General features: G+C 36.3%; 1 protein-coding gene across 3 annotated transcripts in view; it reads left to right on the forward strand.

The window, feature by feature from the left end:
* RNF2 (ring finger protein 2) overlaps window positions 1-26,885 on the forward strand; it is a 91,974-nt gene that overhangs the window by 51,200 nt on the left and 13,889 nt on the right. The window contains exon 1 of one of the 3 annotated variants that reach the window (XM_036912557.2): window positions 3,909-3,944. The exons of the other annotated variants lie outside the window; for them this stretch is intronic. The gene's annotated coding sequence lies outside the window, so the exon portion shown is untranslated. Of the gene's footprint in view, window positions 1-3,908; window positions 3,945-26,885 lie in introns of those variants that run through there. 3 annotated transcript variants of the gene reach the window in all.

The following is a 26,885-nucleotide window of genomic DNA, read 5'->3' on the forward strand; positions in this document are numbered from 1 at the left end:
TTATCTTCTGTGTGCCAAACACTAAGCTGGGAATTAGGGATACAAAAATGAATTGGACAGGATCTCTGTCCATGAGAAATTTACAGTCTAAGTAGGGATGACAAACTACTGTGCAGTGTGTTAAGTGCAATTAACAGATGAGTAATGTGCTCTGGGAACCCAAATGACACAGCAACCTATTTGCCTGTTCTCTGCCTAGATAACTTAATGACAACTATTTTAATTTTTTTATCTTGATCAAATCCAACTTCATTCTCTCTGATTGCTGTGTTCAGCCCAACTCCTTTGGAAGCTGTTTGTCTGAGATCCCTCAATGTTCTCTTGTAGTTCTGATCATTATTATAAGTATTTCTTTGTGCTTTATTCATCTAGATTATAAAGACCATCACTTTCTGTGCACTTTTAGTCTAGCCTAGTCTGCACATGTAGATGTTGCTCAAGAAATACTTGTTTTTGCAGTAGATAATGGGGATTAAAATATTGATCATTGTTCTTCCTTTCAAGGTCATTAGGAAATAGTTTGAGTAGAGTGCTGTTTGATTTTACAGATGTGAGAATTAAAAGGTTAAAATAATGGGTTAATCTAAATGTGTAGTACCAATAGCTGATCTCGAAAAAGGAGTTTGGATTTCTCATGCACTGTAGAGCCAGCAATTTGGGCAGAGTCCTTTTGATGGCTGAATAAAATACTCTTTTAACTCTTTTATTATTTTATAGTTTAATGTTCTAAAGTCTTACAGTTATTTCTGGGCAAAAGAAAAGATAGAAGTCTGTATTTTTATCTACTAAAAATAAAAATATCCTGCAGTTTCTTTTTACATTGTTCTTTTTACTGTCCACTCTGTCTCTTTTTTCTATTCCCTATTGATTACCGCTACCTGTTAGCTATTACAAAATGTGCAAATCTGCAGTACTTCATTTTGACTTTTTAGAAGAGCGCTCCCCACCATGCACACACTATGTTGATTTAACTTAACCAATTGATTTTCACTTTTAAAAAGGCGTTTTTTTAAATGCCTCCATGCCAGTAATTGCATCGAACCCTCACTGTTTACACTATTTACTATATATAGAGTATAATTCAGTCTGGGGTGTCTGTCTTGGAAGCCAACCAAATGTTTTATAGGAGGCTTACTGTATTACAGAAGGGGTACTGTTGTGTATAGATGGAGCTTCAGAAGTGAAGGCAGGAGACTTGGCCTCTAGGTCTGGATTCTCTCTGTTTTCTTTCTATTGAAAAAAAAAATAGCATCCTTGAAAAAAATAGGTTATTTGTAAAATCATACATAAGAGGTAATGTAGGTAGAAAGGGGTTTTGTAAACAGCAAAGCACATTGTAATATAAGGGATGTATGTATGTGAAGAGACACAGAAAGCAGTTACCTGTGGCATGGACCCTGGGGATTGTTCTGTGTCTACTTTGAAATAAATTTCCATATTTAGAAGAAACTTGTTAGGGTGAAGTGAAAATTGGTGTTATAGGAGTTGTGGATGCCCTATAACCCTGCTTTTTCCAAGTCTGGCTGATGATGTATTATTCCCTTCTCCTTAAATAATTGTCTTTGAAGGATGGCATGCCTCATTTCTTTTCACCAGGATTAAGTACTTTGCTTATATCATGAGACCCCAGTTTTACAGGTAGGAACAAGGTATCACTTTGCAGATTGTTTAAATGACAAGGGCCTGAGGGAGTAGGGGAAACAGATGCTGTTATTATTTTGACTGAAGTTACCTATTGTCTTGTATTTATATGTTACTTTACAATATCAATTACAGAAAAATCTGTGCTTTAAAAAATACATTTAGCCACTAAGGTTTGTGCATTTTGTTGTATGTACCTCAATAAAAAAATTAGCAACAGTGAAACAATAAGAAATTTTAAAAAATACATTTAAAAGACAAGTACCAAATGATTTCACTCAATTTGTGGAGTATAACAACAAAGCAAAACTGAAGGAACAAAACACCAGACTCACAGACTCCAAGAAGGGATCAGCGGTTCCCAAAGGCAAGGGGATGGGGGATGGGGGTTGGGGAGGGAGGAAGAAGGGGATTAAGGGTCATTATGATTAGCACACACAATATTGGTAGGTCATGGGAGAAGGCAGTATAGCACAAAGGTGTAATGACTGTATAGCATCTTACTGTGCTGGTGGACAGTGATTGCAATGGGGTACGTGGGGGGAACTTGATAATATGGGTGAGTGTTGAAACCACAATGTTGGCTCATGTGAAACCTTCATAAGATTGTATATCAATGATACCTTAATTAAAAAAAATACACTTAGCAAGATTAGCCATTTAGAAGTTTTAATGAATTTATCCTCTTATCCGTAATCTTAAAAGTTGTAATTGGCATATTTGTGAAGAAAACATGCCTCATTAAATTAGTGGAAAGACTCCTTTTTTATAGCTTTTTAGTTTTTATGAGGTACTGTTCTAGGAGCATTTCCCCATCTCCCTATGAAGTAATGGAAATATGTTGTTAAAGGCTTTCAAATATTGATTGTTGAGTATCAAATATTATAATAATCTTCAGTTGTCATTAATTTTTTAAAATTTATTTTATTTTGGATAATTCAAATAAGTAGAAAGAAAAAAAGTGATCTATGCTCTCAACATTCAATTTTAATTACTCTTAAATTTTATGTATTTCCTTTGGAAATAAATATTAGCTTTTGGTTTTCATTTTGTTTAAACTTAGTTTTAACTGTGTTCTATATAGAGACCTAAATTTATGGGTATTTTAAAATCTAATTCTAGATTTCACACACATTTTCTATGCCATAACCAATTTGGTAACATTATTGATGATTGTATAGTATTTCAAGTGGATATACCATAGTGTATTTAATCATTTCCTTGTGGCTGGATCCTAAGGTTCTTTACAGCTTTGTGTTTATGTTTATAGGGAGTTGTAACATTCATTGTGGCAGCTAGACTGAAGTAATTAACAAGCAGTACCGGTTGTCTCCATAAGTTTTATCTTTTCAAGAATGAATCTGTAATTGTCTTTGATGGCAGTAGCTTGTGCAGTACAGCTGAAAAAACTGAGAAGAAATTAGAGAAGATAGATAGCCTCTGGTTTCCCTGTTTAAGCTTTGGAATGCTTATTTAGACAGTGTGGATCAAGTGTTGTAGACCTTCACTCCAGGGATCTTTTAAGGGTCCGTGAATACTCTTAAGATTTTGGGTCTATGTTCTCTTGTGTGATGTTTTACCCCCTGTGGTGAGAGTTCTATATTTCATTAGATTGTCAAGGCAGGGGCGGTATGGACTCAGAAAAGTTGAACATGCACTTACAGGATTTTGTTAAAAAGTAGAGATAGGTGGAAAACTGTATAAAAAGTGCTTGAAAGCAGTATTTGTTATATCAACTTAATGTCAGTTTTTCTTTCTGTTTATTGTTCAGTAAGATTAGTTTTGCTTAGGAGAAAACGGATTTGCTACGTAAGTTTTTCTTTAGTATGGTATTATGGTTTTCCACTTTTCTAACATTATTTGAAGAACTCACATTGAGATTATCAAAGCTAATTGCTAGTAAGTAGTTTTAGAATTTTAAAAAATAAATATACATGTTTAAATATGTATTTTTAAATTGCTTATAAAGAGCTCTGCCCTAATGGATATCACACACACACACACACACACACACACACACACACACACACACACACACACACACACACACACACACACACACACACACACACACACCACACACACACACACTCTGCCGCCGCCGCCGCCACCACCACCGCCACCACCACCACCCATGCACTCGAAGTCATGTCGATTTCCAGTATATATTAGCTATGCCAAATTTTTGTGGATTTCATGAAACTCAAAAAGTATGTTAATCTTTACATTTAAGCTGTAGGACTTCTTTCTATCCTTAAAGTTTGTTTTCTTTTCCATTTGATGCAAGTTGCAGAAACCAGGAGGTAAGCCAGAAGAGAAGGGCTAAATCATTTTACCTTTTGGAAGTTTCAACACTCCAAAATGAGAACTGTCTCCTGAATCTGAGTCCAACTTCTGTCATTCCCCAAAATAGTCATTTTCTTTTTCCACATGAGAAAATCTATCCTATGTAGGAGACCAGAAATACATTTTTCACTCCTCTGTTCTTATCTGTTGTTGCTTTAAAACTGTTAAAATTTGTGCTTATTGAAATATGATGATAATGAGGGTTGAAAAATGGAGGGGAAACCCTCTCCACAAACTAACAACTCCTTATTACCTTGTAGAATGTAACTTCTACATAGCTGTAACTATAGCACAATTGCAAATCAGTGGCCTCTCTCATCACTTTACAAGTAATATTAGTCATTGCATATGGTGTTAATAGTTGTTATTTTTACTAATGGGAATTTCCTGATGAATGTATCTCTGCTGATAGTGTTAGTATTGTAGTAGTAGTGAGAATAGTATGTTTGGTGTGGTGGTTAGGGGCATGCATGGCCTTCTTAGTAGACTGGGGTTTGAGTTTTGCTTTTGATACTTACTATGAGACCTTTAAGTAAATTGCTTGCTTGCTTATTTATTTAATTATTTATGATTTGGCTTGATTTCCTTTTTTATTAAATGGGGACAATAATAGTAGCCACTTCATAGAGTTGCTAGGATTAAGCAGGATTAAGTAAACACTGTAAATGTTGCCTATTATTGTTAATAGCCTTATTTCCCAGGTCTGGGATTACTGGGTTAAAGAATAGGAATGTCCTTGTGTGCCTGGAGTTGAATTGCCTTGCTGCTTTCTGAAAGGGTATTCCAGTCACTGTTAGGAGAATGTGAAGGAATCAGCCTTCATCTTTCTCTCTTATCCTACTTTATCAAATTTTCTTTCCTGTGTTGCTACCTCACCACCGGTTTAATTTTTCAGCAGATGATGCCCTTCCCAGGAATGTAGACCCTGTTGGTATATTTTCAGCAACACAAGGCCATGTTGCTGTGACCTCCCACATTGCTGCTTGCTAAAACTCGTTTTTTCATCAGTGCCTTGCTGATTTTAGCAGGAATCTGTACTCGATGGCCATTTCTCCTCCCAGGAAAGGTTAACAACCTTCGTGTACCACTTTTCAAAAGTTGTTAACTTCTATTCGGGATACGAAGCTTGGATTAAAGACTTGATAGCTACTAGATTTCTCTTTTTAGCTTTGTCACTAATGATAAGCCTGTGTAAGTCTTTAAGCTTTCCCTTATGCCTTAGTTGTGTGTCACATCTTCCTCTCAAAGAGAGAGATACTGATCTCCCTATGCCATTAAAGCTGCAGATATTGGGGCCAAGCATGTGTGCTGATGGCATAGAGCAGCAGTCCACAGTCAATAGGAAGTTGGTTCCTGCTACCAGCTCAATATGCTGTCTTATTGAGTTTCCTGCAATCTGGGTAGGGATGTGAAATGAAGTTGGAAGCCTCCCTTGCTCTACTTTGGAACTCAGAATTTTTGTCTCCTATGGAAATTATCAATATCCCTTGTGTATCGTGGTCTTAGGGCGCTGGGAGAATTAAAAGTAGTCCCTATCTAAGAGTGTGGTTAGTTTGTGATAAAGAGGTCAGGTGCATTCAGGGCTGAGAGTCTCTTATGCCAAAGGCTGACGTCTAAACTACTAGTGAGTCAGTAGTTTGGCAGTAGATCATTAGATTCACATAATTGGATGAAGCAGTAGACTGGAAACCCTTAGGCATCCAGAGGCTGAATCATACTTAAAAGAGTTACAAAATACAGACTGGCAGATGAGAACCAGGAGGTAAAGTCCCAGTGTAAGGAACCTCTTGTTAGGACAGACAATAAGAATTTAGGAAATCAACAAAAATGGAATGTTCTAACCAAATGGAGCAAAATGCATACATACATACATACATACATACATACATGACACAACACAACAGAAAAAAACAAACTGCCCAAATGCACAAACCTCTAGCACAAAAGATACCAATTCAGAGGAAAATCTATACTAGCTCAGTTGTTTAAAATGTATATGCAGACATGCCAGATGGACCTAGAGAAGTATATCAGTTGTTTTCTTTAAAACAAGGAAAAAGTTCAGAAAGCCTTGGCTATGACTTGGAATGCTAGATGTGTGAACTTGATACACAGTATGTCTCTTTTGAACCTGTTTTGAAAAGAAAAGATTGGAAGAGACTACTGGTTGTGGTTGTTTGAGGTATTCAAGTCAAAGGAAGTTTCTGAAGATAGAATACCTTAGCTCAAGAGGACAGGGCTGTCTTTAGGCAGTGGGCTTATATATAAGGTCATTTAAGTAAGCTTTTTATTACACAAAATATTGGAGTTAAGAGGGCTTTTGATGCTATTTAATAAAAGTTCTTAAATTTACAAGTACGGAAACTGGATCCTCAGCCAAAGTGACTAGCGCTAGTTCACCCAAGAATTTAGCAGCAGAGCTTCTTTACCATTAGAGCATATTTGTAGAAAATTTGCAGCTTCTCCTATTCCGTGACCAGTATTCTTTTATCAAATTGTCTCCACCTAGTGGTGACAAATATTTTGCGAGACTGAGTACAAACATGGGAAAAAACTGCTAGGGGGAACTTTATTCATCGTCACTTTTGAGGAAGAGGCAGCCTAGTGACCGTTTTGTTACTGTTGCAGAGGGAGAAGAGGACACTGTGCCTAATATTTACTTTCATAGTCCAAAACCTTATTAAGAGATTTGTAAACTCTGTATACCTGAGTTAGGCAGCCCATTTATTGACAGTGTTAAGAAATTAGTGTGTTAAGCTTCCATTTGAGAGTTTTCATATACACACATGTATAAGCATAAATGTATATATTCACACGAATAAGTTGTTTTTTTCTCTTTTCCTATTTTTGCCATGAGTTAAAGGTAACTTCATCAGTGGAGAGGAGATGAACTAAACAATGAATGATGTTGGGACAATTGCCAGTTACCTAGAGTGGGGCAAACCCCAACCTCTTAAATATATAAAAGGAAACTCTGAAAGTATTAGAAGGAAGTGTGGGTTGATAGTGGATGTTTTTAGTTTTAGAGTGTGGATTAACTTTCCAAGGAAACAATAGAAGAAAGGGTAAATATGTTAAAAATATATAAAAAATAAAATTTATGACCTAAAGTAGTCAAAGACAAAAGACAAAGCAAATGGGGGGAAAATAATTAACACTCATGACAGACAAAGGTCCATTTCCTTAACAGAAAAAGTTTTTATAAGTTAACTTAGAAAAAAAACTAGTAGAAATGGATATGAGTAAGTAATGGACAGACCAAAAAATGGCCAATAAGGCAGTGTAAAGATACTCAGCTTCAGTCATAATTGTAGCTTTGCAAATTAAAACAGCAATGAAATACAATTTTCCACCTATCAGATTGGGCAAGATTAAAAAAAAAATGTCAGACCTTAATGGCTGGAAGAGTAAATTGCTATAGCAGTTTGGCGGCATTCATCATAATTGAAAAAGATTTGCCTGCCTTTTAATACAGTAATTTTGCTTTTTAGCCATCCTAACAGATTTGAAGCAGAATTTAATTGTGGTTTTGATTTGCATCTTCCTGATGATGAGTGCTATTGAGCATTTTTTCATGTGCTTATTGGCCATCCTGTGTAGCTTCTATGGAGAAATATTTTTTATATTTTGTTTTTGTTGAGTTGTAGTACTTTATATATTCTAGAGATTAATCCTTTATTAGATACATGATTTGCAGCTATTTTCTCTCATTCTGTGGGTTGCCTTTTCACTATCTTGACAGTGTCCTTTGATGTACAAAAGTTTTAATTAAAAAAAAAGTCTTATTTATTGATTTTCTTTCTTTCATTGCCTGTGCTTTTGGTGTCATAGCCAAAAAATTATTGCTAAATCCAATGTCATGAACAATTTCCCCTCTTTTCTTCTAAGAATTTTATAGTTTTGGCTCTTATATTTAGATCTTTGAACCATTTTAATTTTTATATATTAGGTCAGGGTCTATCTAACTTCAGTCTTTTGCATGTGGATATCAGGGTTCCCAGAACCGTTTGTTACCCATTCATTGAATGGTTTTGGCACCCTTGTTGAAATAATTAACGTATATGTGATGACTTATTTTGGGGCGTTTTATTCTATTTCATTGGTTGGTCTATGTCTGTCTTTATGCCAGTATCATTATTTTGATTATTGTAGTTTTGTAATAAGTTTTGAAATCAGGAAGTACGAGTCCTCCAACTTACTCATTTTCAAGATTATTTTGATTATTTGGAGTCCCTTCAGATGCTATATGAGTTTTAGAATGGATTTTCTGTTTCTGTGAAAAATATTTTTGGGAATTTGATAGGGATTTCATGACCTTTAATCTGTAGATCTGTAGATAGCTTTGGGTGATATTATCATTTTAACAGTATTAAGTCTTGTTATCCATGAATGTGGGATGGGATATCTTTCCATTTATTTATGTCTTTAATTTCTTTCAGTAGCATTTTATAATTTTCAGTGTACAAGTTGTTTGCATCCTTGGTTAAATGTATTTCTAAGTATTATTCTTCTCAATGCTTTTATAAATGGAATTATTTTCTTGATATCCTTTTCATTGTTAGTATATAGAAGTGCAACTGATTTTTGTGTGTTAATAATTTTTTCCCCCTGCAACTTCGCTGAGTTCATTTATGCATTCCGTTTTTTGTGACTGGACTCTACGTTTTTCTACATAAAAAAGCATGTCATGCCCTTGTCTAGCTTGGATTAACACATAGTCAGTCTACAGGCACAGACCTGATCAACTACATTTGCTCTCTTACAACACTAAACTATGTTTTCTACCTTTATCTTGTATCTACCTACCACTTCAGCATTTTATTAAAAATTATAATAATAAAGAGAGAAATGTGGTATCCACATATAAATCAAGTATAAAAACCAAATGAGTATTCATATTTGAACTGAGTGTTTATAGTTCATAATGCATGAGCAAAACCGAAAGTTTCTGTGATGGCTGCCCTTGTACTGTTCACTATGTAACTTATTCATTATGTAAGAATTTGTTCTACATGTAAGAACTTGTTTGTTATGCCTCAGAAGATTGGAGACTGACGAAAATTAGGCTTGGGGTGTATTAATGATTGTGCATTGAGCATTGACTCCCCTATACAGAATTTTATTGTTGTTAACAACCATTTGATCAATAAATATGAGAGATGCCCTCACAAAAAAAAAAAAAAAAAAGGACAGACTTCCAATTGTAAAATAAATAAGTAACCCGGATGTAATGTATAGCATAAGGAATATAGTCAAGATATTGTAACAGCTTGGTAGGGTGATAGCTGGAACCTAGAATTATGTATATAAATGTTTTATCACTGTGTTGTACACTTGAAACTAATGTAATGTAATACTGTGCGTCAACTACCCTTCAATAAAAAATAATTATTTTTAAAAAAAAAAAGCATGTCATCTGTAAGCAAATACTTATTCATCCAATTTGAATGCCTTTTATTTTAATTATTTTTCTTGCCTAATCAGGCTAGGATGTTAAATAATATGTTGAATAGAGGTGGCAAAAATACTGTTTTCTGTTTTGCTATCTCACTTTTTTAGCATCATCTAAAACAGCCACAAGCTTGAGAGCTCATGACTTTACTTTTTCCTCTTTCTCATTTCCTTTATCCCATATATTTTACCTCCTATTTTTCAGCTCTGCTGCTGGTTCATCCTTATTATTCAAAGCCCCATTTGCAGGCATTTCTTATTTGGATTATTGCACAAGCCCTAACTCGTATTCTTACCTCCCTCAGGTCAAAGTTTATCTGCTTGTGTCAAATGCCTGTCTGACTTTGTCATTCCAGTGTGGATTTATCCTGACACATCTGGTCCACAGTTTAATTCTTCAGTCTAACTTTGTGCTACTCCCTCTCTCCTTCTTTTCACTCATTTAATAGTGAACTACATGGAGTTTCCCAGACACACCATGCTGAATTATGTCTTTATTTACATTACGTTCATACATTGGACTGCTTTCCTTTCCTCAGTTGGTTAACTTCATGACCTTCAACTCTCCTTCCACGGAGTCTCTTTCTCTAGGAAACCTTTTCTGATTTCTGCTCCGTTTGACTGCCTCTTGATGTTCTTGTGGCATTTTATTGCCTCTCTGCTCTTGCAGCATTGTTCTTCTGAAACATGTTCAGGGCCCTTTATTTCATAAACTTTTGGAGGGTCTCATGTCCTACATAACTCTCAAATGTTTACTAAACTGTTGAACTCAACTGTGTTTCATTAGCTTATTGGCTTCTAAGATTTATAGGCAAAGGGACAGAAAGAAAACAAGGCTACTGCTGCTAAAACTGGTGCTGACTAATATTAGACCTTGATAGGTGCATTCTGAGGCCTTGGGGAAAGGCTGAATTCGTCCATTACAAAAGTTCCTCTCTCTCTCTCTCTCTCTCTCTCTCTCTCTCTCTCTCTGTGTGTGTGTGTGTGTGTGTGTGTGTGTGTGTGTGTGAGTAGTGTTAGAGGAGTGACAAGTGATGAGAAGTGTGGTAGGATGACACAGATCACACTACATTGTCTGGAGCTCCATTTTAAATGGTGCTTTAAAAATTCTTAAAGCATTTATTTTCCCTGTAACAATACTTAATTATATAAAGACTAAAAAACATTAAGTCTGTTATCAGTACTCAGAAACTTAGGACTGAATAATGATTTGGTGAATCAACCTTGAAAGTCTATTCTGTGTTCCACAATGTGGAAAGATACCATCCAACTAGAAATTGATTGTATTACCTTTTAAAATACCTTTTTAAGTGAAGGTATTAGGTTACCAAAAGTAATTTAGATGAGTATTCCAGATGTTTAGTACAATGACAACTTTTTCAATAAAGAACACTTTGTGTCTTTAGTAGCTTACACAAATTAGTGTCTGTTTTACAGTTGTAGATTTAGATTAAACTGCTGCAAGTGGTTTTTATGGGGTGATACTTAATGCAGGCAGTGTTACAATGGCAGTTGGATTGCTTACTCAGAATTTATTACTGCTCCTTGGTTTGTCTAGTCTTCAGTAAATTTCTAAAATCCAGTACCTGTATCCTGTAAGCAAGTGGTGTTTTTAATTATGAAACAAATTGTTTGCTTATTTGTATTTTGCATGATATAATGAAAGAGGAAAAAGAAAAATGCAAAAGATAAGGAGAGTTGATTTGATGTGACCTTTGTTTATTTTACATTCAGAGGGGACAATGACCATAGAATAAAAAGGTACATTTCTTACACAAAAATAAAAAAGAGGGAGAGTTTCTTAGTTTTGTTTAATAGGGCTTTATGGAAACAAATCTGAAACATGAAAAAAATGTTTTATAGGAAAATGAGATAATCTAAGTAATTTAAAATGATTGCATTTTCTGATATATTTCAGTTTAAAATAAATTAAGGAAATATATCATATACAGGCATACCACATTTAATTTTACTTTGCTTTATTGCACTTTGTAGATATATTTTATGGTAGCCCTGCATCAAGCAGGTCTGTCAGCACTTTTCCAACAGCACCTGGTCACTTGTCTCTGTGTCACATTTTGGTAATTCTTGAAATATTGCAAACTTTTGAAATTACTGTATTTGTTATGGTAATATGTGATCAGTGATCTTTGATGTTACTATTGTAATTGTTTTGGGGTACCATGAATCATGCCCATGTAAGATGGTGAAATTAAGCAACAAGTGTGTGTTCTGACTGCTTCACCAATCAGCTCTTCTCCAGCTCTTCTGTCTCACTCCCTCTCCTTAGGCCTCCCTAGTCCCTGAGACACAACAATATTGAAATTAGCCCATTTAGTAACTTTACAATAGCTTCTGAGTATTCAAGTGAAAAGAAGAGTCATACCTCACTTCAAATTAAAAGCTAGAAATGATTAAGCTTAGTGAGGAAGGCGTGTCAAAAAGCCTAGATAGGCTGAAAGCTAGGCTGTTGCAGTAGTTAGCCAAGTTGTGAATGCAAAGGAAAAGTTCTTGAAGGGAATTAAAAGTGCTACTCTAGTGGATCCATGAGTGATAAGAAAGCTAAACAGCCTTATTGGTAACAGAGAACGTTTTAGTGCCTGGATAGGAAGATCAAACCAGCCACAAAATTCCCTTAAACCAAAGCCTAAATCCAGAGCAAGGACCTGTCTCCCTTCAATTCTGTGAAGGCTGAGAGAGGTGAGGAAGCTGCAGAAGATAAGTTTAAAGATAGCAGAGATTGGTTCATGAGGTTTAAGGAAAAAAGCTGTCTGCATGACATAAAAGTGCAAGGTGAAGCAGCAAGTGCTGATGTAGAAGCTATAGCAAGTTATCCAGAAGATGTTAGCTAAGATAATTAATGAAGGTGGCTATGTTAAACCATAGGTGGAGATGAAACAGCCTTCTGTTAGATGAAGATGGCATCCAGGAATTTTATAGGTAAAGAAGAGAAGTCAATACCTGGCTTCAAAGCTTCAAAGGACAGACTGACTCCTGCTAGGGGCTAATACAGCTGGTGACTTTAAATTGAAGTCGTTGCTCACTGAGCATTCTGGAAATCCTAGGGCCCTTTAGAATTACACTAAATCTACCCTGTCTGTGCTCTAGAAATGGAACAACAAAGCCTGGATGACAGCACATCTGTTTACAACATGGTTTACTGCATATTTAAAGCCCAGTGTTGAGACCTACTGCTCAGAAAAAAAAGATTCCTTTCACAATATTATTGCTCATTGATGCACCTGTCATCTAAGTGCTCTGATGGAGACACACAATGATATTAATGCAGTTTTTATGCTAACACAATATCCATTCTGTTGTTCATCAAAAAGTTCATTTTGACTTGCAGGTCTTCTTAAGAAATACATCTCGTAAGGCTATAGCTGCCATAGATAAGTGATTTCTCTGATGGATCTAGGGAGTCAGTTGAAAACATACAGGAAAGGATTCACCATTCTAGATGCCATTCAGAAAATTTGCTGTTCATGGGAAGAGGTCAAAATATCGATATTCACGGAAGATTGGTAGAAGATGATTACAGCCCTCATGGATGACTGAGAGAGGTTCAAGATGTCACTGGAGAAAGTAACTGTAGATGTGGGAAGAGCAAGAAAACTAGAATTACAAGTGGAGCCTGAAAGTTGGACTGAATTGTTCAGTCTCATGATGAAACTTGAATGGATGAGGAATTGCTTTTATGGATGAGCAAAGGAAGTGGTTTCTTGAGTTGGAATCTACTCCTGGTGAAAATGCTAGGAAGACTTAAAATTACAATAAAGGATTTGTAATACTACATCACCTTAGTTGATAAAGCAATGACAGGGTTTGAGAGGATTGGCTCCTGTTTTGAAAGAAGTTCTATTTTGGGTAAAATGCTATCAAACACCAAAATATATTAACTCATACGCCTCAACACCCAAAAAGCAAATAACCCTATTAAAAAATGGCCTGAGGATATGAACAGACAATTCTCCAAAGTAGAATTTCAGATGGCCAACAGGCACATGAGAAGATGTTCCACATCACTAATTATCAGGGAAATGCAAACTAAAACCACAATGAGATACCACCTCATGTCAGTTAGGATGGCCAGCATAGAAAAGAATAGGAACAACAAATGCTGGCGAGGATGTGGAGAAAGGGGAACTGTCCACACTGCTGGTGGGAATGTAAACTAGTTCAACCATTGTGGAAAGCAATATGGAGGTTCCTCAAAATGCTCAAAATAGAAATACCTTTTGACCCAGAAATTCCACTTCTAGGAATTTACCCTAAGAATGCAGCAGCCCAGTTTGAAAAAGACAGATGCACCCCTATGTTTATTGCAGCACTATTTACAATAGCCAAGAAATGGAAGCAACCTAAGTGTCCATCGGTAGATGAATGGATAAAGAAGATGTGGTACATATACACAATGGAATATTATTCAGCTATAAGAAGAAAACAAATCCTACCATTTGCAACAACATGGATGGAGCTAGAGGGTATTATCCTCACTGAAATAAGCCAGGTGGAGAAAGACAAGTACCAAATGATTTCACTCATCTGTGGAGCGTAAGAACAAAGCAAAAACTGAAGGAACAAAACAGCAGCAGACTCACAGAACCCAAGAATGGACTAACAGTTGCCAAAGGGAAAGGGACTCAGGGTAGGAGTGGGAAGGGGGGGAGAAGGGTTGTAAGGGGCATTACGATTAGCACACATAATGTAGTGGGGGGGCACGGGGAAGGCGGTACAGCACAGAGAAGACGAGTAGTGATTCTATGGCATCTTACTACGCTGATGGACAGTGACTGTAATGGGGCATATGGTGGGGACTTGATAATGGGGGGGATCTAGTAACCACAGTGTTGCTCATGTCATTGTATATTAATGATACCAAAATAAAAAAAAATGGTATCAAACAGCATTGTGTGCTACAGGGAAATATTTTGTGAAAGGAAGAGTCAAGTGATGTGGCAGAATTTATTGTTGTTTGATTTTAAGAAATTGCCACAGCCACAGCAGCCTTTAGCAACTACCACTCTTACAGTGAAGGAGCCATCAACCATCAAGGCAGCATCTTCCACCAGCAAAAAAATCACAACTTACTGAAAGCTCAGGTGATGGTTACCATTTATTAGCAATCAAGTGTTTTTTGATGAAGGTGTATACATTGTTTTTTTTAGACATAATGCTATTGCACACTTAATATTGACTATAGTGTAAATATAACTTATATGTACTAAGAAACCAAAAAATTCATTTGACTCCCTTTTTTGTGATACTCACTTTTTTGTGGGCATCTGAAACAGAACCTGCAATATCTCTGAGTTGTGTTTTAGGGATAAAGACCTAAGGAAGTGTTGGCTCTGAGGAGTTGGTTTGATAGTTACCCTCACCTTTTTCAATTGTGGTAGACTGAAAAATGGGTCCCTAAAATATATCCACATGTGGTCTGTAATACTTTACTTTGGGGGGTGGGCAGGTCTTTGTAGATGTCATTAAGTTAAAGCTCTTGATATTAGGAGATTATCATGGATTATCTGGGTGGGCTATAAATGTTATTACATGTGCCCTTATATGAGAGGCAGAGGGGATGATTATCTGCACAGAAGTAGAGGAGGCATTGTGACCACAGAGGTAGAGATTGATGTGGCTGTAAGCCAAGGAATGCTAGCAGTTACTCTATCTAACCTGGGAGAGGCAAGGAAATCATAAAACATCTGGAGGAAATACCTTGATTTTGGCCCAGTGGTAATTGATTTAGGATTTTTGCCTCCCAGAAATAAGAGAAATTTCTGTTGTTTTAAATCACCAAATGTGTGGTTGTTACAGCAGTTGTAATAAACTAACACAGCAACAATTATTCTTCAAACTGTAAATGTGCATTTTTAAATAACCCAATTTGCCTAAATAATTTCTCCTTTTGAGGGGAGTATAATTTATCTATCTCTCATATTAGACTGTAGTTCTATTTCAAATACTCTAAAAACTAGACAGTTTTTATGATTAAAACAATGGATAAACAGTTTTAGGCACAAAACTCTGTTTTCTTAACTCAAAATAAGTTATATTTAAAGCTCCCCCCTTTTTGGGGAAAATTTTTTATCTAGTCTGGAAGCTTCCTCATGGCTGCTTGTTTATAGCTACACTCTGGTAAGAGTACAATTTAGTTTCTTAAAATTTTACAATATAATGTCAGCCCTTTTGGATGACTTTTTCACCCATACTATAGAAAATATACACTTTAAATCTTTTAATGAGAATTAGATTGAGTTCACTATGACCCAGCATGTACTAGGGTCTCCCTGAGCCTGGATTATTGATAGTCTACCTAAAAAAAAGAAAAGTAAAAGGCAGTTAATAGGTTCTCTGTGCTTTAACCCTTTTCCTTAATGATCAGAGAGCAGAGTACCTGGCCTGTATTATCTTAATCTCCTCAAAGATTGTGTATATTTTTGGGGAGGGGTAATCCAAGAAATATCCATCTGATGTCTCTGAATGTTTTGCAAAGCTGGTATTCAAGATGCCCTCTATGTCATCTAATTCCCCTTTTATAAAGAATGCACAAGTTTCTAATGGCATTTGAGACTGAAATGTCTGTACCCAGTGTTTCTGTTTTTCCCGTAAACTTCCAGGAACTACACTTAATATTCAGCCACGTACAAATTATTAGCAGTAGGCAACTGACAAGTCTACCATTTCTGGCGATTTTTGTTTGTTATAGAAAAGGCCTTAAATACAGTATATACAGATAAGACAAGTAATGATTCTATAGCATCTTACTACGCTGATGGACAGTGACTGTAATGGGGTCTGTGGGGGGACTTGATAATAGGGGGAGTCTAGTAATCAAAATGTTGTTCAAGTAGTTGTACATTAACGATATAAAAAATGCATGCAGAAAAAAAGAAAAAAGAAAAGGCCTTAAATAAGTGGTCTTGGATTATTAGCCTGTTGCTTGATTTTTTTTTTTTAACCACATGAGGCACAACTGAACATTCTTAAGTTCCTTTCTAAAATAATTTAATTTTTAATCTTTTTGAAAGATTGATGTAAAAATGTTCTTAAGTTAGGGAGTGGGTATGTAAGTTTTTTCCTAGTCTTTTACATTTTGGGAGGCTTACAAAGAATGCTTGTTTATTGACATAGTAAAGGAAATTATATCCTCTCAGTTTCATGGCTTATTATGTATGGAATATTTCATTCAGCTTTGCCAATGACCCTGAAAATGTTTGTCACTTTGCAGATAAAGGGAAAAAAATGAACCTTGAGAGACAGAGATTTGTTTGTGGATCCATACAGTAACTGCCAGCATTAGGATGAAGACTCAAGCTGGTCTAGTTCCAAAAATCACTTACTGTTCTTCCTAGTTACCTCATTTGTACCAAACCAAACCATAAGGACATCCCTAAAATATGAAATGCTCTGCTTTTATTCTTGAGGAATTTGTGGTTTAGTGCATATGTTTTTCCTGCTAGAGGAGCTAGAGAATGGTCTTGGGAGCAGATGTGTGGCCTAGTCAGGGGATTTGAGGTTCTTTGGGGGTTGAGAGTTGAATGGGAACCCGTGTTAGTGTCTTCAAGATTTTTTCACATGAAACTTGCTCTTTGCCACATCTCAGCTCTAGAGACTTAACCATGTATTTTTTTAATGCTCCTATCAACCAATTTAAGGATTGTAGGTTTGGGGTGGATAACAATGCCACTTCAGGGAGCCTCTACATTATTTTGTTTCCGAAGCACTAGTAAATGGATTTTTAAGTAGAAACAATGTTATGTTTAGAGGTTAGGTCCCTAGACTAGTCTTCAAAAGATTAATACATAATGTAATTGAACTAGTATGCAACTAGACATTTTCCAGTATTTCAGACACATTACTTAGGTATAATGTTTTTAATGAAAAAACTTAGAATGGAAATTTTAGTTTCTAAGGTGAGGCATTAATGTACTTTTGTCCTGAAAAAATAATTTTTATGTGCATTTTCAAAAATTTGTTAAAGCTTGAATTTCCAGGATAAGTTTTAGGATCCAAATTCTGTATGTTAGAATGATATATTTTAGTAGGTATATGTATTCTTATTATCCTATGAGTAAACACAAAATTTTGGGACACGGATGGATTAATTATTACCGAAATAACTGCATCAGCTCCTCCTTGCCCCAGTTCTTCCCCTCAGAGTAATGCAGTGAGAGCCTGATGTTTGTTTGTAGGAGAGGAACCCAAAAATTGTGACTCTAGGAGGTTTGTTTACATGTTGCCCACCTCTCCTCCTGGCAGAGGGAGAGAGACCTTTGCTCCCTTAGATGAATAAATTTTCCTTGGTTGTAGTAGGGGAAGCCTAGGTTCCTAATCTTTGGATTGTAAATGAATGTTTTGTACAGGGTCATGGGGGTGGGAGCAGACAAGTCGTAGAATTTACAACCCCAGGAATGTCTCCATAGTCTCATATCTTATAGTTTCATCCCCTCTGAGATACAAACACATACTTCTAGAGAGGTAAATCTCTCACTTACCTATTCACTTTTTTTTCAGTTTTAAGACTTGTCCCTAGAAGGACAGATTGCTTTGTTCAGAAAACCCTAGCCATGAAGAAATAGTATTTTCTCTATACCTAGAAAATAAACCAACTGATAAATCTTCCTTTTATCATACCCTTTCCCATGTTAATTTGAAGTGACTTTTCTTAGTCACGAAAGTATGAAATGTTAAGGTTGCCTAATTTGAGCTCCTCTCTTTATTCATCACCGTTGTTGAGTTCTTCAGCAAATATTTAGTGAATAACTACTGCTGAGCACAGTTCAAGGTACTGAGGATATTGTGGTGAATAAGGTAGATAACTAGCCTGCTTTTAAGGAGCTTAGAGGCTATGAAAGTGCTATGGTGGGAGAAAAAGGGGGGAAGACATAAGAAAATGACAAAGTTAGAATTATGTTAGAATGCATAAAGAAGCTAGCTATGGGACAGTCTTAGGGGAAGAGAGCATTCTGTTCCAGGTAGAGGAATGGGCTAGTGAAAAGATTCTAATGAGAATGAGCTTTGTAAGATTGATAAGAGATGGGAAATATGGCTGAAACAAGTTGAACAGACTCAGAATGACAAATGCACATTTAAGTGTTTGGATTTCTTTTTTAATTGCTAAGGTAGGATCATACACATTTTTAAAAAACTTAATGTGTGGTGTATACATATGTTGAAGTCCATATCAGTGTATACAGCTATATAGTATTCTATACTAGGGATATATCCTAATTAGCCATATTCTTATTGACAGACATATATAGGCTTTTACACATTTTTGCTATTATGAACAGTGCTGTGATGGGCCATTCTTATGGTAGATTTCCTTAAGAGAGTCATCATGAAGTGCTTTGAAAATTTTAACAGATACAGGCTGCTCTGAGAGGTGAGGATTCAGCCAGTATGGTACAGTGAGTTAATTTTTTGACTTCGTCAAAGAGCAGAGACAGTTCTTTTGGTGTATTCTTTTTCATTGGTGTCTATTTTTCAGATATTGTCTTGATTCATAGGATTTATTTATTGAATTTTTTAAAAGGATAAGTAAGTGAATTATTTTACAGTTTAAGGTATCTGTTTTTCGTCTTGTTTTTAGATCTTGTATAGGTTTATAAAAAATGCTTAATCCTTCTGGATTTTTTCTCATTTATTTAGATACATCTGATTTAATTAAAAAGATTTTTTGAAATTTGTTATCCCTCTTATTTAAAGTATCCTAAATTATGTAAATTCATGTCTGTTTTTGAACCCCTTATTTTGTTTTATCAGTCTATTTGTCTTCAGACCATAGTCTTACTTTTTTTTTTTTTGAGAGGGCATCTTTCATATTTATTGATCAAATGGTTGTTAACAACAATAAAGTTCTGTATAGGGGACTCAATGCACAGTCATTAATCAACCCCAAGCCTATTTCTCAACAGTGTTCAATCTTCTGAAGCATAATGAACAAGTTCTTACATGGTGAACAAGTTCTTACATAGTGAATAAGTTCTTACGTGGTGAACAGTGCAAGGGCAGTCATATCACAGAAACTTTCGGTTTTGATCACGCATCATGAACTATAAACAATCAAGTCAGAAATGATTATTCGTTTGATTTTTATACTTGATTTATATGTGAATCCCATATTTCTCCCTTATTATTATTATTTTTTAATAAAATGCTGAAGTGGTAGGTAGATGCAAGATAAAGGTAGAAAACATAATTTAGTGCTGTAAGAAGGCAAATGTAGATGATCAGGTCTGTGCCTATACATAGTCTTACTTTTTATTAAGCTTTAATATTTGATAATAGTTTTTCAAAATATCCAAGTGTTCTTGTGCATTTTCCAGGTGATCCTTAGAATCAGTTTGTCTGTTGATATTTTGATTAGCAGCTTATTATATTGGATTTATATGTTCATGTGCATGCTTATCTAATTCACCTATGTCCTTCAGTTAAGTTGTAGAGTTTTCTCTGTTTTTCATAAAACTTACTCTTAAATATTTTATGGCTTTAGTTGCTGTTGTGGATGGTTGTAAATGCGTTCTTGAAAAATAATACATTTCTAAATGTTTTTTTCCTGGTTTATAGGCAATCTATGGCTTCTGTGGCATGCTTTTCTCTTTTCAAGCCACCATGTTACTGCTTTCTTTTTTTAGTTTTAATAGTTCTTCATTTTTTTTTTTTTTAGTTCTAATAGTTTCTCATTTGATTCATGAGATAGTTAATCATATTTGCAGCTGATACTTTTGTCACTTCCTTTTCCAATGTTCCTCTCTCCTCTGGTGGAATTATTTAGGACATTAGCAGAATTGTAGAGCAGGCTGTTTTGCTCCTAACCTTTTAAATAGGAATCTTCTAAAGTTTTTAACACTGGGGCTTCTGGTATAGCATAAGGGTAGTTCCATCTATTTCCAACTTAGTAAGACCATTAACTAGTAGTAGTTTTATTTATTTATTCATGTAAAGTTGAATGTAACACTCTCCAGTAATGTCATTTTAAAATCTATTTCATATCTATATGCATTTTCTTAACTTTTTGCCTTTTGATTTTGTCAGAAACTTAGCTATAGTATTGCCTGTATCACATAAGTAAAGTTTGTTTTAATGAACAAGTTCTTGTTTCTTAGCTGTTGTTTCTGTTTGATGTATACTTCTACAGTGATTTTTCCCTTTTACTTTAAGTTCATATTCTGATTTCTAATGCTTAGTTCATTTTTTTCAGTCTTTATGGTTTAATTATTTAAAAATTGAAGGTTATAAATTTTCCTGAAAAAGATTTCTCTCATTACATATCTCATGTGTTTCAATAAAGTAGTATTTTCATTGTATCAATTTGTAAAGGACATAAAATTTCAATTTTGATTTCCTTTTTTAACTTATTCCACTGTGGCTTTTGCCTCCACTCAACCACATTTGATTCTTTGGAAGGTCTTTATATGGCCTCTCTTCAACTCTGTAACCTCTCGTATATTTTCCCCTTTACTTCCAGATCGACCTCTCTCCCTCCCTTCTTTTTTAAATAGCTCCTTTTCTTCTCTTGATTATCTATCCCAATGCCCTTTTTTGTAAAACAGCACTTAAAAAAGTTATGGTATGTACTCTTTTGTTTACTGCTCTTATTCCTAGCACCTTGTTCAGTGCATTGGTACCCTTAGATGATCAGCATTTGAATGAGTGTATGAATGGTATGTAATCTTGAAAAGATTGGGACAGGGAGAGAGTGACCTACCCAGATACATAGGCCTGTTTTCAGGCAGATCAATTTGTGTAAAAATACTTAAGGAAAATTGATTTTCTGGAAATTAAAGTGTTTTAGAATTATCCAAGCTCTGAATAGCCCCCTGGAAAGCTATTACGTAGTTCCTGAGTACATGTCTCTATCTAATTTAAAGATCTCTAGTTAAATCATGTAAGATCCTTATTAGTTAGCAGTAGTTCTTTCCCTTGGTGTATCGTTTAAGGTTCTTTTTTTTTCTAAATGCCTTCCCTCACTTATTTAACTTACTGGAAAGTAGACTCATTACAAAGCAGTCTCATTTCTAACTGCAGCAGAAAGTAGTAAGATGTGTTAGGGTACTTAATGTCAGTGGGGTAGACATGTAAGCAACTGTAATGCAGTAAAAAGTCCATAGTGAAAGGGTATCTCGCTGCGACCCTCCTTACCCAGAACGACTCAGGAGACACGGCCCCGCAGGAGATTTTATTATCTGAAAGAGAAAGTGGCTGCCCCAGAGGGAGGGGGGGAGAGAGGGGGATGGGGTGGGGTGGGGGAAGACTGGGGCGGGGGGAGAGAGAGGGGAGGGGGAGAGAGCCGGGGAACAGAGAGAGAGAGACAGAGAGAGGGCAGCAGCGTGGTGCAGAGCATTGTGCTTTTTATTGTGGCAGATCCGCTCGGCTTCTTGCGTTGGGGGAGGGTTGGGATGTTTAGTGGGATGTTTAGAGGGATGTTTAGAGATAAGGTGGGGTAAGCCCAAGCAGGCTCCAGGCAAGCCCAGGCATGATTCTCAACGGCTTATGTGCTTGGGACCATGGGGCAAATGGAGGATGAATTACTATTTTCTTATACATAGCACAGGGCATACTTTGTACTTTGCACCGATTTTTTTCTACTCAAGGAGAACCTTTTTCCTCTGCCTTCTTTCAAGATTTTTTATTTTTGAATTTCTGTTCAAAATGATATGCTGTTCGAAATCAGTTTGAAAATGATATGCTGAGGTAGTTGTGTTTGTGTTTGTTTTGTTTTTTTCTGCTTGGTGTTCTCTAGAGCTTACTGGATCTGTGGTTTGGTGTCTGACATTAATTTGGGGAAATCCTCAGTCATTGTTGCTTCAGATATTTCTTCTATTCCTTTCTCTCTTTCTTCTCCTGCTGGTATTCCCATTACACATCTGTTAAATCTCTGTACTTACCCCATAGTACTTGCTCATTGTGTTTTGCTTTTTTCCATCTTTGTTCTTTTTGCTTTTTCAGTTTTTGAGGATTCTACTTATATATTGTCTAGCACAGATATTCTTTCCTTAGCCATATCCAGACTACTAATAAGCCCTTCAAAGGCATTCTTTGTGTCTGCTAGTGTTTTTGATCTCTAGCATTTCTTTTTGGATCTTTCTTAGGATTTCCGTGTCTTTGCTTACATTGCACATCTGTTTGTTCACGCTGTTTTATTCATTAGAACCCTTAGCATATTCATCATAGTTGTTTAAAATCCCCGGTCTGGTAATTCCAGCATCCCTGCCGTGGCTGGTTCTGATGCTTGCTCTGTCTATTCAAATTATCTTTTTTGCCTTTTGGTATGCCTTGTAATTTTTTTTAGATAGCAGACGTGATGTACTGGGTAAAAGGAACTGCTGTAAATACACCCTTAGTAATGCGGTGAGGTGTGGGGCAAGGGGAAAGACTCTGTAGTCCTATAGTCAGGTCTCCATCTTTTAGTTATTAGCCAGTGCCACTGGACTGTGAACTCCACAAGTGGTTCTCAGTTTTTTTCCCAACTCCCTTAGGTGGGACAGGATGACTAGAATGGGCCGAGTTGGGTATTTCCCCTCCCCAGGTCAGGTTAGGTTCTGGCTAATTACTTTTTCTGGAGGACAGGCCTTGTAAGAATAGAGTGCTCTGGCATATTTAAAAATGATTCCTTTTCCCCTCCCTCTCCTGGAAGCAGGAGAGGATTTTTTCCTGATATTTATTATGGGAATCTGGTCAAGTTTCAGGAGGTAAATTTTACAATATTATGGGGACTCCTTATGACTGGGTCCTCTTGGGAGTTTTTTACTCTCAGACCTGTCGGTACTGAGCCTCCAGCAGTTTTTCAATTACAGTTCAGATTTCCCTACTTGTCACTTGGTTCTTACTGTAGTTTTCGCTCCTAAGTCTGCTGTGGTGAACTGAGCCTCCCTGTATTTTGTCTCTGCACCTTGAGGGCAGTGGCGTGCCTTGTGTCCTCCTCTTGTGGGTGGATCCAAGAAGAGTTGCTTTGCAGACTGGTCAGCTTTGTAGTTGTCAAGATGGAGTGGCGACTTACATGTGGAACCAGAAACCAGACGTCTAACTTTTTTCTTGTTTAAAGAAAATATACTTACTAAATCTTTTTGGGTTTAATACATAGAAAGTTTTCATCTCTTTTGCCTCCTCTGCTCTTTGCTATGTGGGTAATCACTTCTTGGAGGAACTGCATTGAAAAAGTTTTTGCGATCACCCTTGGCCTCTGTAAAAAGAACTGTGTGATCTTCTGTAAATGTAAAGACGTGGAGAGTCAGCATGAATGCCAGGTATTTCTAGTCCCTAAAGGTGCATTTTGAATATCCTATTGCTATATCCCCTTTGGTTATTGAAGCTGCAAGCTTTCAAAGTCTGCTTATGTCTAGATCTTTTCTGGGATTTATTTTCTGTTTCTGTCACTACTACTGAAGTTGTCTTGTCCAAACTAATGCTAACTTTTCATTAATACATTCTCTCCACACCTGAGCACCTACTTTGTGCAAGAAACATTTCTGTTTTTGGTGGGGGCTTGGGGGGCGGCACAGGTATCTCTTTTATTCAAAAGTATAACTGAGGTGTTAATAACTGGGGATTGGGCCCCAGATGGACCTAGATTTCCTTATGTTGTGATGCAGGGGTCTTCAGGCAGTGGTCTACTGGAAGCACATCGCTGTTGCTGGAAAGAATCCTTAAGATTACTTAGACAACTCATGTCCCATCTTCACTGACTTCAGATCTACTTAACAGCATTTCAAGTTGTATTTATTACCTAAACTGTCCATTCTTGTTCCTTTCCTCTTCCTTTGCTCTATCTATATGTTAGTAAAAACCATACAGAGATGACTCCCAAGTACTATTCATCAAAATCATAGTTCATTCCCATCTGAAGAACAGAAGGTAAATGTATTTCACATTTTTGGCTTGGGCAAGGGGGAGCTATAGGCAGAAATACAACTTCTCAGAAAAAACTGGAGAGGTTGTATATGATTTTGGGGAAAGGTAGAATTTAGGTTAAATTTAAATAAAACTGTGTATTGACCTAAAGCACAAAGGGACTAGTTCTCAAGAGCTTATCTGTCAGCAGCTGTCAGAAGTGGAAATTTGAGCTTCCTATATACACATGGATTGTGTCCTTTAGGCAGTTTCTTCTGTATATATGGATTGTGTCTTGACACAAAAAATGGAATTTTTCATTCTCAGATCATCTTTTGGCCCTCCTTGCCCAGGCCACAGGAGAGGCTACTAACGTTATCGTTCAGATTTACACTGCTAACATGTTCTTAAAAATTGAGAGAGTGATTTTTGGCTATCAACAAGATTTTGTCCCTTTTTTGATCTCAGGATTACCTGCTCTATCAGTAGCATTTAAGACTCTAGATATAAAGGAACATGTGATTGTAATACAGATATAAACAGAGAGACTAGAAAACTTTCAAAGCCATGGAGGTCCTAAGTTTTTCCAAATGTTATCAGGAAGTTCTGGAACTACAACTAACTTGTGAATTACTTCCTGAATCTTGTTTGCCACAGGAATACAAATGCCCAAATCAGATATAATTTGTTGATGTGCGGAACAAGACTTCAGCAGAATATTTTATTTGACATTTCCTATTATTTGCTGGAGGAACTTTCTGGAGACAGAAGAAAGGAGTGTCCTGTTTATAGTTGGCCCCAGGGTAGCAGTCATAAGTTGGGGACACAGTTAGGATTTGGAATGCTTAGAAATTCCCTCTGAGTAGTTCTGGTTCTTTGAGAAATTCATTGTGTTATAGTAGGATTTATGGTGGAAATAATGGCATGGGTAGTTACTAGGAAGCTGACCATTTATTGTAGGTAGTTCATCTTAAATTCAGTGACAGGAAATGAGATTCCATAGTAATCTTCAGAGCAGCATTATTGGGAAGGTTTGGGGCCATTGTTCTCTTCGTTCATACATATGTACACACACACACATGTGAGCACGCACCCTTTATTTGCTAATATAGAACAATGCCTCTTCCAGTTATTTTTCTGATCGCTGAATCTGCCAGTATCTCTGTGAATAGGTCCTTCATACTTAGGGGCTGAAGGACCTCTTGATTTTGTTTTTGAAAACTTTATCTGAAGGTTCTATGTTTGTTTTAGTTTGTAGTTTGTCAGTTTTCTAAAGCTCTTCTATTATGTTCAGCTCCATGTTGAAGATAATCAAAATTTGCAGTTTTCCATTCCTTTTTGTTTTTTTTAAGTCTCTGTTTTAGGTCTTAGCCTATTAATGAGAAGAAAAGGTAGTTTTGCATTATCTCTTGGGTCTGTCCCATAACACACATTGAACTCTTTGAAGTACAGTTTCTCATGTTTCCTCTTTATTGTTCCATCCTTTGTGTACAGCCTTGTTTTTCTTGCTCTCTCTAGTCCCTGATGAATGTTTAGCAAGTTTAAAAAAAATCGTTTTCCAGTCATTTGTCAGCTCTGAACCACTTTTATCCATCTGAGGGACTACAAATAAATGGATTCATTAATATAAGCCTGGACAACCAGTGTCTAAGAGCGTGTGAAATCCAGTAACAGCTCTTAGTCTGTCTGCCTTACAGTTTGAGAAAGTCTTCCATTAGGACTGTTAGTTCAGCCCTAAACTGGGCCTTCATTTAGTTTTCTTTGGTTTTACCATCATTATAGTAATTTTAGCGGGTATTGGATAATTTGGCTGTTTTCTAGGGAAGACCTTGAGAAAAGGATAGTTTATTTAGGATTTTAGGAGAGGAACTAGAGGGGAACAGAGGGAATATATGTCAGGTAATGATGCTAAAACATGATCGTGCTGGATGCATAAGGAGGGTAGGTTTCAGATATTTTGAGTGGTTTCTATTCTTTAGCGTTTGCTAGAGAATCTTAAAAGGGTTGCTATTTTGCAGTTAGAGTTTTGTTTTGAGGCCTTGGTATACCAGTCAAAAAGTCTGGCCCTTGTATACTTGGTACTTTTTCTCCTTTCTTTTTTAGAACTTATCTTAGATATATTCTCTTAGCTATGTCCACAAATCCCAATAATAGTTTAGGGAGTTAAAAATTATCTTTGGCAAAACTGTGCCATCAAGCTTAGCACAGTAATTATTAAGGGTTATTGTAAGAGTGTATATATAAGGGGCAGGAGTTCTGCCAGGAGAAGTTTGCATCTTAAATACAGAGAAACCCACTTCGATACACAATAGAGAAGGGGTCACTACAGTAGGATTTAGTGGTACTTATAAAATGATGGTTAGGGCCTATGATTTAATGTCTGTTACCTTTAGCCCCAGAACGCGTAAATGAAGGACAAAGGCCTCCTACTTAAAATAAAGTGTTCTTTCTCAGAGAATCTCTTCATGAAGGTTTCTAAAGAGACTCACAACAAAGTTTGTTGCTTCAGAGAGAAGAGTCCGGTCTAATGGGACTCTTGTATCCATTAGCTCTAAAAGTCAACTAGATAACAATGTGTAGAGTCTGTGCCATCTTTAAATCCTCATGAAGAC

The sequence above is a fragment of the Manis pentadactyla genome, chromosome 9 (genome assembly GCF_030020395.1).
Source record: "Manis pentadactyla isolate mManPen7 chromosome 9, mManPen7.hap1, whole genome shotgun sequence".
Classification (NCBI taxonomy): domain Eukaryota; kingdom Metazoa; phylum Chordata; class Mammalia; order Pholidota; family Manidae; genus Manis; species Manis pentadactyla.